Source organism: Marmota flaviventris, chromosome 7 (genome assembly GCF_047511675.1).
Source record: "Marmota flaviventris isolate mMarFla1 chromosome 7, mMarFla1.hap1, whole genome shotgun sequence".
Classification (NCBI taxonomy): domain Eukaryota; kingdom Metazoa; phylum Chordata; class Mammalia; order Rodentia; family Sciuridae; genus Marmota; species Marmota flaviventris.
In genome coordinates this window covers 88,649,665-88,668,231 of record NC_092504.1, presented here as the reverse complement: position 1 = coordinate 88,668,231, position 18,567 = coordinate 88,649,665, and the positions used below count along the sequence as shown (strand labels likewise).

At 35.1% G+C, this 18,567-nt stretch overlaps 1 protein-coding gene across 1 annotated transcript in view; it reads right to left on the bottom strand.

The window, feature by feature from the left end:
* Col25a1 (collagen type XXV alpha 1 chain) overlaps window positions 1-18,567 on the bottom strand; it is a 460,559-nt gene that overhangs the window by 216,085 nt on the left and 225,907 nt on the right. The gene's annotated exons all lie outside the window — the stretch shown is intronic.

Genomic DNA, 18,567 nt, shown 5'->3' with positions numbered 1-18,567 from the left:
TATAATTTCTGTCCTCATTTCCTTGGGTAGGAATAGCTTCCACTGAATTATGGTTCAGGCAAATAGAAGAGAATAATTAGCCCACCATGAGAATGGAGGGCCTATAATATTGTTGGGAAAAAAGGCCAAGGAAAATAGAGAGTTGACTGGATTTAAAGAATGAGTTGCAGTATAGGCTTCAGCACACAGTGACTCTCAGTGTGACACAGAGCCATCAGCTTACACATGGAAACACTATCCTGAGAAATGAAAACATCAGTGGGCCAGTTAGTTTTCCCCCAAATCCTCCCACAGGATATATCTGGCCATGAGTGTTTGGGAAGAGGGTTAAAATCAATTGAGCAATGAAACAGATTAAAAATATTAGGAGAAGCTGCTTTGAAGTAAAATCCACAACAGTCATAGAAATTTCAGATTTCTTTCTGTATTCTGGGTTAAGGGGAGGTTTTTGTCATATTCAAGGTATTTTTGGTCAGGTTAAGAACAGGAAGAGAATCAAAGAACTAAGTATTCAAACCTAGTAAGTCCTCAATAGGTATGAAAAAATACATTTATACACTTACCAAATATACCTATATGTGTCTGTACATACTGACATTTTCTAACATATACAACTTCCTTAATATTAGTAATCAGATTTTTTGTTGTTGTTATACAAAGTCACTTAAACTAAGAACTACTTAAGAAACACTGTGTAGTTAATGATGTCTGTGGTTCACTTGGTAGGAAAAGTAGTAGAAGGCACCGTAAGAGAACAGTTGACCATTATTCCAGAATAGAATAGAGAAATCCTAAGATGGAATTTTAATTGACAAGTAAAAACAATACACCTTTAAATACATAGAAGGAGAAACTTGGGACTATCAAAAGATACAGAGAAAATATTAAAAATTACCAGACAGAGTTATAGAGAATTACAAAATGGTAGGCATTTTAACTGACTGCTGACTGACTCACAACAAAGGTGACAGAAGGTCCCACCCTAACTTTTAGGACTCATCTTGTCCTTACTTATTTATTGGGAATTAGCTTATTTACTACTTTTCCCCTCAAGAATCTTCCTTGGGAATGGTAAAATTCACCAAAAACAATAGATTGCATAAATAATTTTAAGAGATTGAAAAAAGTACTTTTAAAATAACAGATTAGGAAAAATGATCAAAGAAGCAATGGTATCTTTTGAAAAAAATTAAATGACAAAGGAATAATATTTCTGAATCTCTCTGCCTTAAATATTCAATCAGAAGGCTTAAAGAAATGAATTAAATGTTGCAGGAAATCTGTTACCTTGAGAATTGAAACACAGGGTGTAAGGAATTAGAACACACTTGGCAACACAGATATCTATTGAAGAGAGTTTTACAAAGAATTTCATAATATTTGACAGAGAAAATGAAGCTAAATTATGAGATGATGAGAATCTAAAATATACTGGATTTGCAAATAATATCAAATTGAAGAAGAATATATTACAATTACAATAGGAAGGAGAAGACCATATTGAGTATTATCCTGAGTGCAGTGAACTGAAAAATTATATGAAACTCCCAGAAAGACCTAGATAAAGATCTTGCATCAAGGAGAATAAATTGAATTTTGATGTCTCTGTGTGGGTAAAAGAATTTGATCTTGCTTCTGAATTTAAGAGCAAAAATAAAATTCAAAAATGAAATGGATGAGATGAATTTGACAACAGACAGCTGGCCTATAAGAAGTGAAAAGACAAAAGATCAGGAAAAAACACATGATAAACCTTTTCCAAACAAAAGTGATATTAACAATAGTTGGAAAAGACAGTGACCATTTCCATTCCAAACTGAGTGATAAGTGTCAGTCAGGCATCAACTATAAGAATAAATAGAGTGGGCTGGGACTGTGGCTCAGCAGTAAAGCGCATTTGCCTGGCATGTGTGAGGCACTGGGTTCCTTTCTCAGCACCATGTATAAATAAATAAAATAAAGATCTACCAACAACTAAGAATAAATAAATAAATAAAGTAGCTAGAACAGTACTCTTATTCACTGAATTTGGCCAGAGGTTTGTAACAGAAAATTCCAAGTAATTCTATCAGCAGAAAGACATGACTCTGCAAAAGAAACAGATTAAAAAATATGAATGAGAAGAGAAAAAATAGAAGCTATCAGCAACAAAGGAAGTGAAACTTCCACACAGAGAATTTATGCATTGAAGAATGAGTTCTAGAAAATAGAGGGAGACTACAAAACCAGATTGCTCTTCAGGATTAGAAGATTCATGGCCACTGCCACTGCTTATGTTTTAGAAAGAGTTTGTGCTAACTTTGCAAAGATGATGCAAACAGTCTAAGAGAGAAATTCTTTGTTTATTTTTTTTAAAGCAGCCATAATGATAGTACTTTACAGACCAGCCATTATAAACCCAACAATAGACAGATCCAGGTCATCAAATAATATCACAGCAAGGCCTTTTATAGCAAGCCAGTGATTTGGGCCTAAACTAATATGGTGTGAACGCTCTACTCCTAACTAATGATATACTGTGTTAAGGCTCTCCTCTAAGATTAGAAGTAAACCCATGCGTATATATGAGCTTTCATGTGGCCTTGAGGGTGGGTGGTTATTAGAGGTACTAAACGTACTGATCTGGCTTATCTGATTACTTTCAATAACCTGTTGATTCTATCCCTGTTTTTATGCATCTGTTTATTCCTCTCTACTCCTGTCAGTATTGCAAGATCAAGCTTAAACAACCTTTCTGGGGGCTCAGATACACAGTATTTATTTTTTATTTTTATTTATTTGGTTATTTTTTATCTTTTATTTTAGAGGACTAGAAATTGAACCTAAGACCTTGCATGTGCTAGACAAGTTGGTTATCATTGATCTACATCTCCAGCTGCAGTATGCATTTAAAAGCAGTAAATTCAATTTAAAATTTGAAAAAAAATTGACAAATTTAAACATGTCAATACAAACATGTATTGACATGTTTCAATGGCTAGTAATAAAAATACAAAAATTGTTAGTAAAATTATTCAGTGTATTTTAATTACAAACAATAAAAAGGAAGACACTAAACTTTGATTTTCATACTCTAATCAGATCAGATCAGAGTTTTAATAATGTGAATATTTATAATGTCCTGATCCCCTAAAACTAAAATTCCTAGAGGATATTTTAAAAACTGAATAAAAATACCCAAACTTTAAAATAATTTTATGGATATGCTTTTTATAAGAATGTTTATATTGAAGCTTTTATACAGGAATTTTTTTGAGAATTCCATATAAAACTTATAACAAAATATATTTTTAAAATTATGTCCACTCAATGAAGGTTAAATACAACTATGGGTGGAGCTGGGGATCCAAATCATTGGTAGAGCCCTGGTGTAGCAGACACAAGTCTCTGGGTTCAATTCCCAGCCCTTCAAAACCAAATTAACCAACCAAATATCATGCTTAGTGAAATAGCCAAACCCCCCAAACCAAAAGCCAAATGTTTTCTCTGATAAGTTCATGCTAATCCATAATGGGGGGTGGGGAAAATAAAAGAACTTTAGATTGTGCAGTGGGGAGTGAGGGAGGGGAGGGGGCAACAGGATGGGAAGGGTGGGGGAATGAGATGGACATTATTACCCTATATACAGGTATGATTACACGACCAGTGTAACTCTGCACCATGTTCAGCCAGAGGAAGGAGAAGTTATACTCTATGTATGATGTGTCAAAATGCATTCTACTGTCATGTATGACTAATTAGAACAAATTTTAAAAATTCTTAAAAATTAACCAACCAAACAAAAACCAAATCCAATGTGACCCATGGAAGGTAATAATAATAATAAAAAATTATTTGAGTGGCTAATAAATGAGTTTTTATTAACAATGTAAAATATTAAGTCTAAAGCCAACTGACTATGTACTCGTTTAAATGTAAAACAAAATACTCTTTTTATGTAGTAGCCAAAACAGGTTATGTTACTGGTTTAAAAGAAAATGAGCTGATTATTCCAGAATATAGTTTTCACTGGGAGATTCTTAAAAAGGAAAACATGATTTTCTGGCAAAGTATGTTTTTCCTTTCTCATGAAATATACCAAGAATAAGACTCTTGTTTTTTCTATTTTTTTTTTATTTTAAAGCAAGCAGAAATTTAACAATTGCTAATGTTTTAAATAAATACAAGTGACATATCAGAACTTTGAGTCTAATTCTCAAAATAATGTGATCATTATGAGTTGGAAAGAAATAAGAAATAGGTTGAAAGGATAAATGAAGGAAGGACCAGCGAAAAGACAGTACTTCAGAAGTTCCGAATACTTTGCCAGGCCTGTCACTCCCCAACCCAGTTTCTCTCCCAGGACTCTTACTCCCCCAATCCATGGAAAATGTGTAAAGCCACCTTTGTATTATTAATTGCCACCCCCTCAATGAATAAATTAAGCAAAGAAAGATACAATATCTGGAGGAACCTACCATTTAGACAACTTTACAATACCATCTACCAATCAGATAATGAAGACCATGTCAGCTGAAGGATCCTGAGATTGAATAGACCACCAGAAGCCATCTTGATATCATCCCTCCCTCCCTCCCCTCTACCCCCGTGTCTCTCTGCATTCAAGGTCCAATTCTCCCTTGAATTCATATTCCTTGCTTTACTCCAAAAAGCATCTCTCTTGAGGTAGCTGGCATTCTCCCCTGAATGCACTTCTCCATTCCTAAATAAACTCCATCTACGCCTCTGTCTGGCAAGTGCTGAAATTTTTTTCCTTCACTTAAGCCAAGTCAAGTTCCCCCTTCTCTCTGGGAATTCCTTGGACCCTTTTCTGGAAACACCTCATCTCCTGTGACAATCAGAGTTATTTTCCAATAGGTTAAGAGTTTATATTGCCATAGAAGAAGGCCAATAAACAAAACTTGCCTTCTAAGACATCTTCTCGGTTATCTCATTAGTTGAGGCAAGGTTTAAATGAAACATTTCGAGTTCATTCAGAATTAACTGATATTTATAAATTTTATAACTAGGAAAAATGTTCACATTTATGAGACAACTGAAGCCTCTCACAAAAACACATTGGAAAACTACTGCACTTAAATAGTTCAAGAAAGAGATTTCCCAGCTCAATGCAACGAAGGCTTTTGGGCTTTATGTAGATGCTTTGTTTCCAGAAATGGAATTCCTGCAAATGAGACATTGCCTTTATTGCTGTTTTTAATATTTAGATAATAAATATAGTAAAATATTCAATAGAAACTATTCAAGACTACAAACAGCCTGATGTTGCAGTTCATTGACTTTAATGAGGTCTGATGTGACAGTTGTTATTTCTATCATTCTTTTCCCACATATAAAGTGTTTCATTATTATGGGACTAGAATGTTTTACCCCATGATCCTACAGGGGATTTATCATGACTGCTTTTTTAAATTTTCTACTTACAGGAGAAGGAGCTATGAGATGTCAGAAAGTAGGGGCTGTGAAATAGAAAAGATGTGTTTCTTTGTGAGATTATGTGCTATGTAACAAGCATGGTTACTATCTCTACAATGTAATATATCAACATGAAGCTACCCAGGAAAAAAGTTCCCAAGCTAAGCAAGAAAAAAGTTTAAATATGTTTCCTAGGTTCCATGTTTTTAATGGAATTAAGAGTGGTAGACAATTGTCTCATAAATGTGGATATTTTTCCTAGTTATAAAATTTATAAATATCAGTTAATTCTGAATAAACTTGAAATGTTTCATTTAAACCTTGCATCAACTAGGACTGAACTTACATTGAGATAACCGAGAAGAAGTCTTAGAAGGCAATTTTGCTTTATTGGCCTTCTTCCATAGCAATAGAAACTCTCAACCTATTGGAAAATAACTCTGATTGTCACAGGAGAAGAGGTGTCTCCAGAAACATAAAATTTTAAACATAAAATTTTAAACAACAACAAAAAATACGATCAACGGTTAAATGTATTTTTCCATAGGCTCAATAAATACAAATAATGTTAATTTTTAATTTATCAGAGATGGAAACAATCTTCCTTGTGGAAAATGGGGAGGTGGGAAACAAGCTAACAGAAACACTGTTTTCATCAATGACTTTGAAAGGTTTTAAGGTTTTGCCAAATATCTGATGAATGAATTAAACACAGAAGTATCATATATATACCATCACACATGTAACCAGCCCAGATTTCTTTTAGCTGGTGCTAAATTAATTATTAAGTATGACCACTGCTAAAATTAGCAGTGGTATTAAAATTAGCAACTGGTATTAAAAAGTAAAAACAATAAAAATTAAAAAAGAGCTTTACTAACATTGAAAAATAGCATTGGAAAATGAATAAGTGAAAAGCCCAGGTGTGGTTATGAGAATGAGTGGAGGAGTATTTGGGAGGGAAAGGGAACAGGAAAGCCTGGACCCAATGAAACAAACATGAAGCCCCGAGTACACTAAAGCAGGTGGAGTAGGAGCGCAATCCAGGGAAGTCAGAGAACCTGATGGACCACAGTATCACAGGGGAAAGGCACAAAATACTTGCAGATAATAATAAGAGGGATAAGGACTAGTTTCTGAGTGCCATCATACACCTGGCTCCAGATCATCACTATATAGGAACCATTTCATTTTTTATACTATTCATGTTACTTCTTTGGAAAATGGTGATGGAGGGAGGTTAGGTGATTTGCTGAGTGTCACATAGCTAGGAAGTAGTGGGTTATAAACATGAGGTTTATATCCAGTCTGCTCCTGGATTTTGAATGCTAAGCCAAAAGACTTGTCACTTACTGAGCCCACTGTGTATCACTGAATTTGCTGATACAAAAACAGAGTTGCCATTGAAGAAAATAGGAGCCTTCAGTAAACTTAGTAAGAATAGGTTCACAAGTATTTCTGAAGTCCTTCATCTATAACTCAGGTTATATTCTTATTTTTAGCTCCTCATTTTACGTGAAAAATAATCATGAGAAATCACTAGCCAAAAGTCAGTCATTTTTTATTTTACAAACCTATCTTTACATACTGAAAACACACATGGTTAACTCAAGGGCATGGGATGAGCACATACTGTTGGATAAGCTTAGCTAATAAATTCTTACATAATGCACACCAGTTTTTTAACCAGTCTGTTACATATAAATATTTAAAGTAAGACAAATTTTAAAAATGATCTTCTAAAAATGAAGGATCTACATTACGTCTATATTACTTACTGTACTCTCAGTACCTGGCACATAATTAAATGTTAGTTAAATGGATGGCTACTTTTTAAAAAGCTGAAACAACAAGAATGCTTTTTGCAGTATTTCTTCTGATTAAAAAAAAAGAAGAAGAAATAGTAGAGTACAACTATTCAAATCAGCCACAGGAAGCTCTACATGAAGCACTCTCTCAGCAAACCAGCTATGTGGCTTTGGATGGATTAATCTTTTAGAATCTGTTTCTTCATCTACAAAATGTAGATAATATATACCTCAGAGTTATTGTGAGAATCAAATATACTTGGCTTGTAAGTACTGAGCACAGAACTTCAATGAGGACACGTGTGCCTTGTGCTGCAAGACTCAGTCACATAGAGGGAAGCACAATCAATGAAACACTTAGGTTTTTGAGACATTGTTGAATTAGAAACCCAGGAGAAAAGAGCACCCTCTACACCTTTTCTGCTGCAGACCAGCCTCTGCAAAGTCTCCAGAGTAAGGTTTCTTCAACACCTTTCTGTAGCCCCCCACACCAACTCTCAACAGATGCCTACTGCACAGCACTTGTTTATCCAGCTTTTTCATTGCTACGACCAAAAAGACCCAATAAGAACAAATTTAGAAGAAAAAGAGTCTATTTGATGCTCCCAGTTTGAGAGGTCCCAGTCCATGGATGGCGGGCTCTATTGTTCTGAGCCCAAGGTGAAGCTGAGCATCATGGGGGGAGAAAGCAGCTCAGACATGGCAATCAGGAAGAAGAGCTTCCCAAAATGTAAACCCTAAAGACATGCACCCAGTGACCTACCTCTCCAGTCACAACCTAACTGTCTACAGTAACCACCCAGTTAATCCCTATCATTGGATTAACCCACTGATTAGGTTATAACTCTTATAATCTAATCATCTCACTTCTGAATGGTCTTGCATTGTATCACACATGCGCTTTTGGGGGACACCTGATATCCAAACCATAACAGCACAGCACAATGGTAATGAATGTGGACTATGCAACGTGGCCACCTGAGTTCCTAATGTGGCTTAGTCATGTGCCAGTCTTTGTGCCTCAGTTTCTTCATCTTTAAATGAGGTGAATCATAGTATCTACTCATTTTTATAAGGACGCTATCAGTTTGTCCATTTAGAACCATGTTCTGCACAAAGTAAATGCACTTTAGATGTTACTGATTGTAATTATTTTTCACATCTTCAATTGTTTCTCACTTGTCCTTTGCTAATGATAATTTCTATATTTTGGTTTCTCAATGTCAACTCAGGACCAATATTCTAAAAAAGAAACCCACTCACTCACTACCTTCCTATCAAAATAGTTTCATGGCTTTCAGAATTTAGGCTGTTGGGACAATTTTTCACTCATGCAATCTGGAAATCTCAGTTATTTTTTGGTCCTTTCCTCTCATTCCTGAGAAATTTAAAGTTTTATTGATTCTTTTTCACTGAAATAACTCTTACACATGCCTTTCTTTACATTCCCGTTGCTGATACTGTAGTTTGAGCCTTTGCTTTTCAGCTTTAAATACTTCCTGGTCTTTCTCAAACATACGTGCACAGAATTGCTAACATCATCATTCCAACCTATTTTAATCATGCAATTCCCTGATCACTAAATACAGGAGGAAGCAAGTGCTCTGGCCCCACACACAGGCTTTCGCCATCATAACCCATCCAGCCCTGAGCCTCTTTTTTGCTTGAATTCTGATCTTTCATCCTCTCATCACTTAAGCTGAATTTCAAGAAGATATGTAAAAAATTGATTTAAGATTTTAAAAAAGTAAATAAAATTTTAAAAACCACTTTGCTATATCAGAAAGGAAGAAGATGATGAAGATCCTCTCTCCTTTTCCATGTATTTTGACCATTTTTCTCCTCTGATCTGTTCTCTAACATACCCATGAATTGATTCTTGCTGTGAAATAAATTCTGCCTTCTTGCAATATCATTACCAACTTAATACATATTTTAAGAATTGGGTACTAAAAGTACACAAATTATTTTTAACCTTTATCTTCAGCTTCCTGAATAAGAATGGCATTAAATATTTTAAACTACAGTTTCAGAAGGAGTTGCTATTTGCCTATTTGCGGAATCAATTTGCTCAATGCCATGGTATATTTGGAAATGTCATGCATATGAAAGGGCTCTACAAAATGTCAAACTATTTTGTTAAATCAACTGAGAGCAAAATGCAGAACAGGTTAAGATGATGGTTGGCCTCCCATGGAAACTGCTAACACAGGTGATCTCCAGAAAATCAAATCCCATGAGGCCATTACAAAAGATACTCAAAATCGACTAACTGCCCCCCACAGAGAATCATTCCTTCCATCAAAACAATCATAGTTATTTCCTTACAGTTAAATCTCAGATTCAGACTGACAGGTAAATCCTCTAGAATACAAAAACATACTGAGTTGACTTCTATGAATACAATGTTTCCAAATATGACTTCATATTAATTCTAGCACTTCACTTCTGCTACACTCTTCAAGTGCAAGGCAAACACTTTCCAAAGAAACCACACAAGGGCCAATCCAAGACTAGTGAGAATAGGAACATACCTCAACATTATAAACCTATATATGCTAAGCCAAAGGTCAACATCATTCTAAATGAAGAAAAATTGAAAGCATTCCCTCTAAGAACTGGAACAAGACAAGGATGCCCTCTTTCTCCACTTTTATTCAACATCGTCCTTGAAACTCCAGCCAGAGCAATTAGACAGAAGAAAGAAATTAGAAGGATACAAATACAAAAAGAAGAACTCAAGTTATCATTATTTGCCAATGACATGATTCTATATTCAAAAGATTCAAAAAAATTCGACCAGAAAACTCCTAGAACTAATAAATGAATTCAGCAAAGTAGCAGGATATAAAATTAATAGCCATAAATCAAATGTGTTCCTATATATCAGTGATGAACCTACTGACAGAGAAGTTAGGAAAACTACCCCATTCACAATAGCCTAAAAAAAAAAAAGAAAGAAATTGGGAATCAGTCTAACAGAAGAAGTGAAAAACCTCTACAATGAAAACTACAGAACACTACAGAAAGAAATTAAAGAAGACCTTAGAAGATTGAAAGATCTTCTATGTTCTTGGATAATCAGAATTAACATTGTCAAAATGGCCATACTATCAAAAGTGTTACACAGATTTAATGCCATCCTATTAAAATCCCAATAACATTCTTCATAGAACTAAGAAAAAACAAACAAACAAACAAACAAAAACCAATCTTGAAATTCATTTGGAAAAATAAGAGAGCCAGAATAGTCAAAGCAATCCTTAACCAAGAAGAGCGAGGCAGAAAGCATCACAAAATCAGAACTTAAACTATACTATAGAGCCATAGTAACAAAAATAGCATGGTATTGGCACCAAAACAGACACATAGACAATGGTACAGAATAGAAGACATCAAGACAAACCCACATAAATGCAGTTATACTAAACAAAGAAGCAAAACATACATTGAAGAAAAGATAGCCTATTTAACAAATATGCTGGAAAAAACAGAAATCCATACGTAGCAAAATGAAATTAAACCCCTATTTCTCACCCTGCACAAAAGTCAACTCAAAGTGGATCAAGGACTTACACACTAGAACTGAGACCCTACATTTAATAGAAGAAAAAGTAAGTCCAAATCTTCACTATGTCGGCTTATGTACTGATTTCCTTAACAAGACCCCTAAAGCACAATTAGTAAAATCAAGAATCAATAAATGGGATGGAATCAAACTAAAAAGCTTCTTCACCACAAAGGAAACAATAACATGAAGAGAGAGCCTATAGAAGGGGAGAAAATCCTTACCACATGCACCTCAGATAGAGCATTAATCTCTAGGATATATATAAAAAACTCAAAACACTTAACACTAAAAAACCAAATAACTCAATCAATAAATGGGCTAAGGATCTGAACAGACACTTCATAGAGGAAGAAATACAAGTGATCAACAAATACATGAAAAATTTTTCAACATCTCTAGAAATTAGAGAAATTCAAATTAAAACTACATTGAGATTTTATCTCACTCCAGTCAGAATGGCAATTATCAAGAATACAAGCAACAATAAATGTTGGTGAGGATGTGGGGAAAAAGGTACATTCATACATTGCTGGTGGAACTGCAAATTGGTGCAACCACTCTGGAAAGCAGTCTGGAGATTCCTTAGAAAACTTGGAATGGAACTACCATTTGACCCAGCTATCCTACTCTTTGGTTTATACTCAAAGGACTTAAAAATCAGTATACTACAGTGACTAGGCCACATTAATGTTTACAGCAGTTCAATTCACAACAGCCAAACTATCTAACCAACCTAGATGCCCTTCAACAGGTGAATTGATAAACAAATTGTGGCATATGTGTATATTACTTAGCCTTAAGAAGAATGAAATTATGGCATTTGCCAGTAAATGGATAGAGCTGGAGAATATTATGCTAAGCAAAATAAGCCAGTACCAAAGAACCAACGGCCAAATGTTTTCTCTGATATGCAGATGCTAATTTACAATAAGGGCTGAGGGGGAGGGGGCTAGGGAAGAATAAAGGTACTTTGGATTAGATAGAGGGGAGTGAAGAGAGGGGAAGGGAGGGGTTATGGGGAAAGGATTGATAGTAGAATGAACCAGGAATTATTACCCTGTGAGCATATGTGATTATACTACTTGTGTAACTTTGTATCATGTACAACCAGAAGAATGAGAAGTTACACTCTATTTCTGTATGATGTGTCAAAATGCATTCTACTGTCATGTATAACTAATTAGAACAAATTTTTAAAAGTTATTTAAAAAATATAACTACACTGATATTTCATCTCACCCAAGTAAAAAATGCCAATCATCAATAATATAAATTATAATAAATATTGGTGAGGATGTGGAGAAAAAGGAACACATGTAACTTTTATTTGTAAAGTTGAGTGATCTAATTTGTTTGTCCTATATTGCTTTTTATGTATTTTATTCTTATAATTATTTTATGATTAAAAATAAAAAGTAAAAGAAAAATGAATACAAAAAAATCATAGTTTTTAACTTTGGAAGTTGTGTTTCTTTTCTATGTTGAGTAGGAACTAATGGAGTTTTAAAAAATAGAAACCTTTAACTTTAACTTTTTTTAATACACCTCTTCATAGACTTAAATATAAAGAAAACACACATCAACATTTTATTGGTTTTTCCATCCAGTATCTCTTAACAAAGACAGGAATCTCAAAGCACACCCAGGCCTGGATGTGTGTCACAGGCCAATCTAACTACAAGTGCCAGTCAACCTTCAAGAACTTAGGAAAGACCCTGTTAAGTAGACCAGGGGCTCTGGAACTAACTCCAGGGGTGAAAGTTCAAAGGTTACTCATTTAGGTTATGAGGGAGATGGTAATTTTAAAGTGGAATTTGAGTTCTATTATTTTGCAACTTGACTGTCATAACAGCTTATCATAAAATGGAGCAGTTTTAAAATATGGAATTTTATCATGATATCTCATGAAACTGGAGGGAAAACCTTCAAAGAAAATATCTACTACAGTAAAGAGAGGGAGCAGCCATGCTCAGAGGTGGGACCAATACTATGAAATCTATTTCATGCTTCTTGGTAAAATAACAAATTTTAAAAGTGTAAGTAGGTGGGCTCATTAGTTCTTTCAAAACACAAAAGAAGGTGTCTTGAATAAGATTAGAGCTTTGTGTAATGTATGTTCAATAGAATAAATTTCCATTTATAGTTATTCTCCTATCTCTATTTAAGAGGAAACAAAAATGAGGAAATTAGGATCTTAATCTATTTTGACATGACCTATATTCCATCCACATGCACATTTGTGAATATGTATGATCTAATCAGGTTTAGTCCTTTCCCACATACAGACCCCTCAGTGCACAATCATTATTAAGAAATTCTGAAGTTCTGCTGGTAAGCTTTGAAGTTAGTTGTTAACACTCAGCATGAAAAAAGGATTACTATAAATAAAATAACCCCACTAGCCACCTGATTGAATTTGATTGTTTTCTGAATATTTTATGCTGAGATAAATGTGGGCATTACCAGCTTCTTGACTTCTAAAATATTTTTATGTCAAAGATTAGGCATGAATGCCTTATGCTATTGACACCTTATGTGTATGTTTGTTTTCTTCCTGAAAAGCTCTTTTTAATTTGGGAGAGATGTAAGGTCTACAACAAAATAAAACAAAACCCAAAGAACAATATAAGCTAGTATATAATACAGCATTACTCTGCAAATGAAAATGCCTATAACACAGTCACTCAGAGAAGAGATTTGAAGTGTGGCAGAGAGGGGTAACATTAGCTTGTCTTAAAAAGGGTATGTTAAAAAAAGAGTAAGAGGTATAAGCTAGCATGTGTCCTGCAGCTATCCAGGAGACCACTTTCATTGGCAAATAAATTAAGGTTGGATAAGTGAGGTTAGTCCAGATTATCAAAGCCTTCAAATGGCTGGAGAAATTAGGAGATTTTCCAATACATAATAGGAAAGATATATCTTTTTAATTGGAATTTATTTATTTATTTATTTTTATTGGTTGTTCAAAACAAAATATTAAGTAGCAAGATAGGGTGAAGACAGCAGTATTGTGGGAGAACTAACCAGGGAGGAGGTAGGGAGGTCAACCATGAGTCTCTCATGAGAAAGCTAAGACACTTGGTGACCAAGGGACTAGTGACAAATGGGGATAGAAAATTATACACTAAAAGTAATGTCTGACAAGAAGAATTCACTAGGAGGCTTACTTAGAGGAACTGAATCGGTAAGGTTAAAAGTCAAACATAATCTCCAGATTTGAGCCTTACAGAATATAAAATTTGGTAGTATTCTTTATATATCTTGGATAAATTAAACAAATATCCCTCTATTATTAACAAAAATATCAGATGACAACCTTGGGACTTGAAACAGTATTAAAATACTGGCATGTCAATATGAATTGGAACCTCCGCATTTCTTCTCTCAATATGAGATGCATCAGCCTTTACAGTAGAAGATGCAGACTCCCAAACTCAAAAAACATTGGTTCTCATATTTGGACATATATATCACAGACATAATAGCAAAGTTCTACCCCAGGAAATAGATAATAACTTGATGATAATATTACAGAATCTATAACAACCAATAATAAATCTGAGATCAAATCTATTAGGGTTATTTGAATCTTTTTATTGAATTACTTTAAAATCTGTGAAACACTTTCCAGTATGTCCACTGGCACAGTGTTTTAATTCAGAATTTCCATGAGTGGAATACTGATTTGAACCACCCCTAAAATAAGGAGCCAGCAGGATCAGGAATAGAGAACTATAGACCTTGTATACCTTGTTGTCTTTAAGTTTTGCAGAATCTTTTAATTTTTTAAAAAATTTTTAATAGTTCTACAGAATCTCAAACTAATTATCTGTAACATGGAAGGACTATTCTACAGGTCCATGTTTCTTTTCAATAATATGATTCTATGAGAAGCAAAAGAAAATAACTCATCTCCTCACTAAATAGCCACACCTGCTCTCCAGTACCTACCCCCCCCCACACACACACACACAAAGGAAGTAACCTCAAATCCATCAAAGTATACAGAAGAACGCCAATTAAGTTAGTTGATTTTGCATCAAATAGTCAGGTATTTCATTAAATGAGCATAATAACAGCAGTCATAGCCTTGAGGCTGTAGAGGGTAGAGGTACAGCATCAGATGCAATGGTAAGGATGTCAGCCAGAGCCCCACAACCCTACTGGCTTTTGGGAACTGTGGCTAGAAGTAGGGAGTGGTCATGAATGACAGCAAGTGCTCTGCTTCTCTCAGGCTCATCTAACCCCAGGACTGATGGCTGCAGCTGAGAAATTCCAGAGGGATTGAGGAGGGGAAGTGCCCAGGGCATGATGTAGGCACACAAATCCCTCTGGAGTCCTAATCATTCTGCCGCATACACACAATCATGAGGCACAGTTGTTTGATCTTGCCACACTCTACCTCCTTTGTGAAGAAATGGGGAGACTGCTGGGAAGTAGGAATACTTGCATTCGATTGCATCACAGGTTGTGATAAAAAAAAAAAAAAAAAAAAACCAACTACTCCTTGGTTGGCCATGTCAATTATAATCTGAATTATAATCAGATCAGGTCTACATTCCAGAAGAATGGAGATAACTGCGTTCTGTAGTTACACAACAGAAACTATGTTGTGTTTATTGTGCTATAAAATATTGAAATATTTTAAAATATTAAAATTTGTTACTGCAAATAACACCAAATAATTTATAAACACTGCTTTTCTGCTTTTTTTGGTGTTTGTAGGCTTAAAGAATAAATCTTTTACTTCTGTTGGATAAAACAAACAAAACATCCAATATTAATTTGGAAGAAACCATTTAAAGATAATTATTGAACAACCTCTATTTTTATTTAAAGACTATTTCCAGTTTAGTTGTTGGGCCTAGATTGGGAGCCAAGATTAAAAAGGCCTTCTTTATGACAACAGATTCAAGTATTCAGGGTATAGCAATGGTTTTATTTTACTACAGCAACCAATGATGAAATGCAATATGGTCAGATTAAAGGTAGTACATAACTATATTTTTGTAGTAATATCTTTGTTGAACCCACACATGCTATCAGTCATTTAAATCCAGAACCTGGAGCTAAACTGAATCCCATCAAAGTCTTCTTTACATGCTCCACCTGCCCTAGGGTGGTACATACAACATTAGAAGCAAAGCTTAGTGACAGCTGCAGAAACATATTTAGTGAAGTTAAAATAGACAGCAATCTAGAATAATTGTGATAGAAATTTCTGGACATTCATTGTTAAATTAATTAAACAAACAATCCAAATTCAGAGCTGATTTGCAGATGGTACACATCAGGACTGCTAGGTTGTTAGTTTTGGAAGTCCCCCTCCCCACCACTAACAAGTCCCTGCCCTCCTAAGACTTAGGAGATCTGGCCCCTTCCCTGGAGCTCCCTGGGCCAAAATGGTACTAAAGGAAGAAACGCCCAGCTCTGTAGGAGATCTCCTAAACTGCTTCCTGCATCCAGGCTGGCATCTATTATGATTTGTTGTGCCTGTAACATACTACTTGACAAAAATTTTGAATACCACCCTGCCTGCTGCCATCATCATTACAACACAAATCACACTGTGTTGCAATTATTTCTTTTCAAGGCAGTTTTCATTTACTTATCTCAAGCATCTGAGAATAAAAAGCCAGTCTAACTCATCTTTGAGCCTTAGTGCCTAAGAGAATTATAAAGTATTAGGAGATATTTGGTGAACCTATGAATGAATGAGAATTATAAAAGTCCAATTTCATTATGTCACTTGGGTAATATAACTTTTTCAGATAAAGTTATTTTCATTCTTATGCAACGTTTGTGATTTCTTATAAGGATCTTCCTATAGACATACCACCTTTAAATATTCCTTGGCTTTCACAGAAACACAATAGCAATGAACTAACAATCCCAGAAGAGAACTCGTAAGTCAATTGTGCTTGTCATCTTACTCATGCCATTTGTCCATGAAATGGGAATAAGGTTTATGTGAGATTATCATATCAGTAAGAAAATATCAACATTAAAAAGAACCTCTTTCAGCTGACTGAAATCAACTGTAGAACTTACATTCTCCAAACCTCCATACTTTTTTTTTTTTTTAATTGGTTCTGGGGATTAAACTCAGGACTTCGCACATACTAGGCAAGCACTCCACCACTGAGCTACACCCCCAGCCCTCCATGCTGTTTGAATGTATACAATTTCTGAGATTCCCCCACCCTGCACTCCACACCTGGGAGTCCCCTACCAATAGGCTTTCAAGGGCAACCCCACCCCATCTCAACAAAGAGCAACTCTTTGACTTAAAGGAAAAATAATCCTGAAAATAAATTTATCTTCATGGCATTTTAAAAATGATAATTACATAGAGAAAAAAAGCGCATATTTCAACTTCTGTTTCATAAAGTATATTTTTCCAAATTGTTATAAACAATTTGGTTTCTGTCAAGATTTCTTAAATCTGGAAAACAAAACATTAAAAGCATCAGCAATGCTTTGAGTAAAATGTCACCCCCCACCCCAATGTAAAAATCACAGAGTGTTTTTTTTTTTTTCCTTCTTTCTAGGGGATGATGTTTTGGTGCTGGTCAGGAACTGAATTTCTGTTTCATCACATTGAGGGCCATTCATTTAGCACATCAGGAAGCACCGTGGGGAAATATCTTTGCAGAAGGATATAGTCTTCATCTTCTGGTGAAGAGTTTTTGTTTTCTCTTCCAGGGAGTAGTTTATGTACTATGTTTAGGCCACACATGAAAGTAACAGCTCTCTCATGAGACTGCCTTTGGCTGATGCTATTGGTTTAGAGGCCAAGATTATGGTAATGATTTAAAGAGGGAAAGAAACAAAGTGGGATAGAAGGAAAAGATGGAAGAAAAGACATTAGTGAGGTGAAAATTTTTTCCCAATCCACTTTGACACAATTACAGTATGTGACAGGAAATTGGGAGGCAGGTCAGCTCTCAAAACCAAAGACACAGGGACAGTGTCTTCATCAGGTAATCAATAAGTGGGCATTTTTTTTGGCCTGGTGCTCCAGAGGAATGTCAAAGATTCCAACAATAATCTAAAACCCAAAACTTACTTGTTCTCTGTCTACTCAATACTCAGAAGTCCACTGGGACACGTGCGGTTGCTTTAGGTAGCCCCTCCAAGGCCAGCTGTGCATATCTTCAGTAGCCTGGAAGCTGGCCAGTGCAGTAAGCCCCATGCAGGACTTGGGAAACTAATCCCTTCTATTATTGCTTTTTCACAGGTGGGGCACCTGCCCTTTTCCTTTTACCAAGATCTTCCTAGTGGCATATTAAAGGCTCCCCAAACTCAAAAAGAGCATTTGGATCATTCTATGTGAATGGAAAAGATGAATGTAACAGTGAAACACTAGCAACGAGTAAGCAAGATATTTAGTCTAGGGCCTGGTGCACATGCAGCAGATTTATCATTTTTGACAGCCAGACTGAAAGGGAGGGGGAGGAGGGAAAGAAGGAAGGAAGAGAGGGAAAGAGGGAAAAGGCAGGGGAGAAAGATAGAGGGGGAAACACGCTTAATATTCAATTATTAGTTTGTCAGAAAGACAGCTAATTCTAACTCTCCTATCACAAATCTGAAAAATTCCTAAATAGTGATTTAAATATAAAAATAGCAGCATGCTTAAAAGAAAGGAATATAAGTTTTAGTGCTTATAGGACTGGATTTTAATTTTATATCCATTAAATATCCAATTCTCTAAATATTAACTCTGAATCTCTTTCTTTATCTATAAAATGGAAAAGATACATATGAACTTAC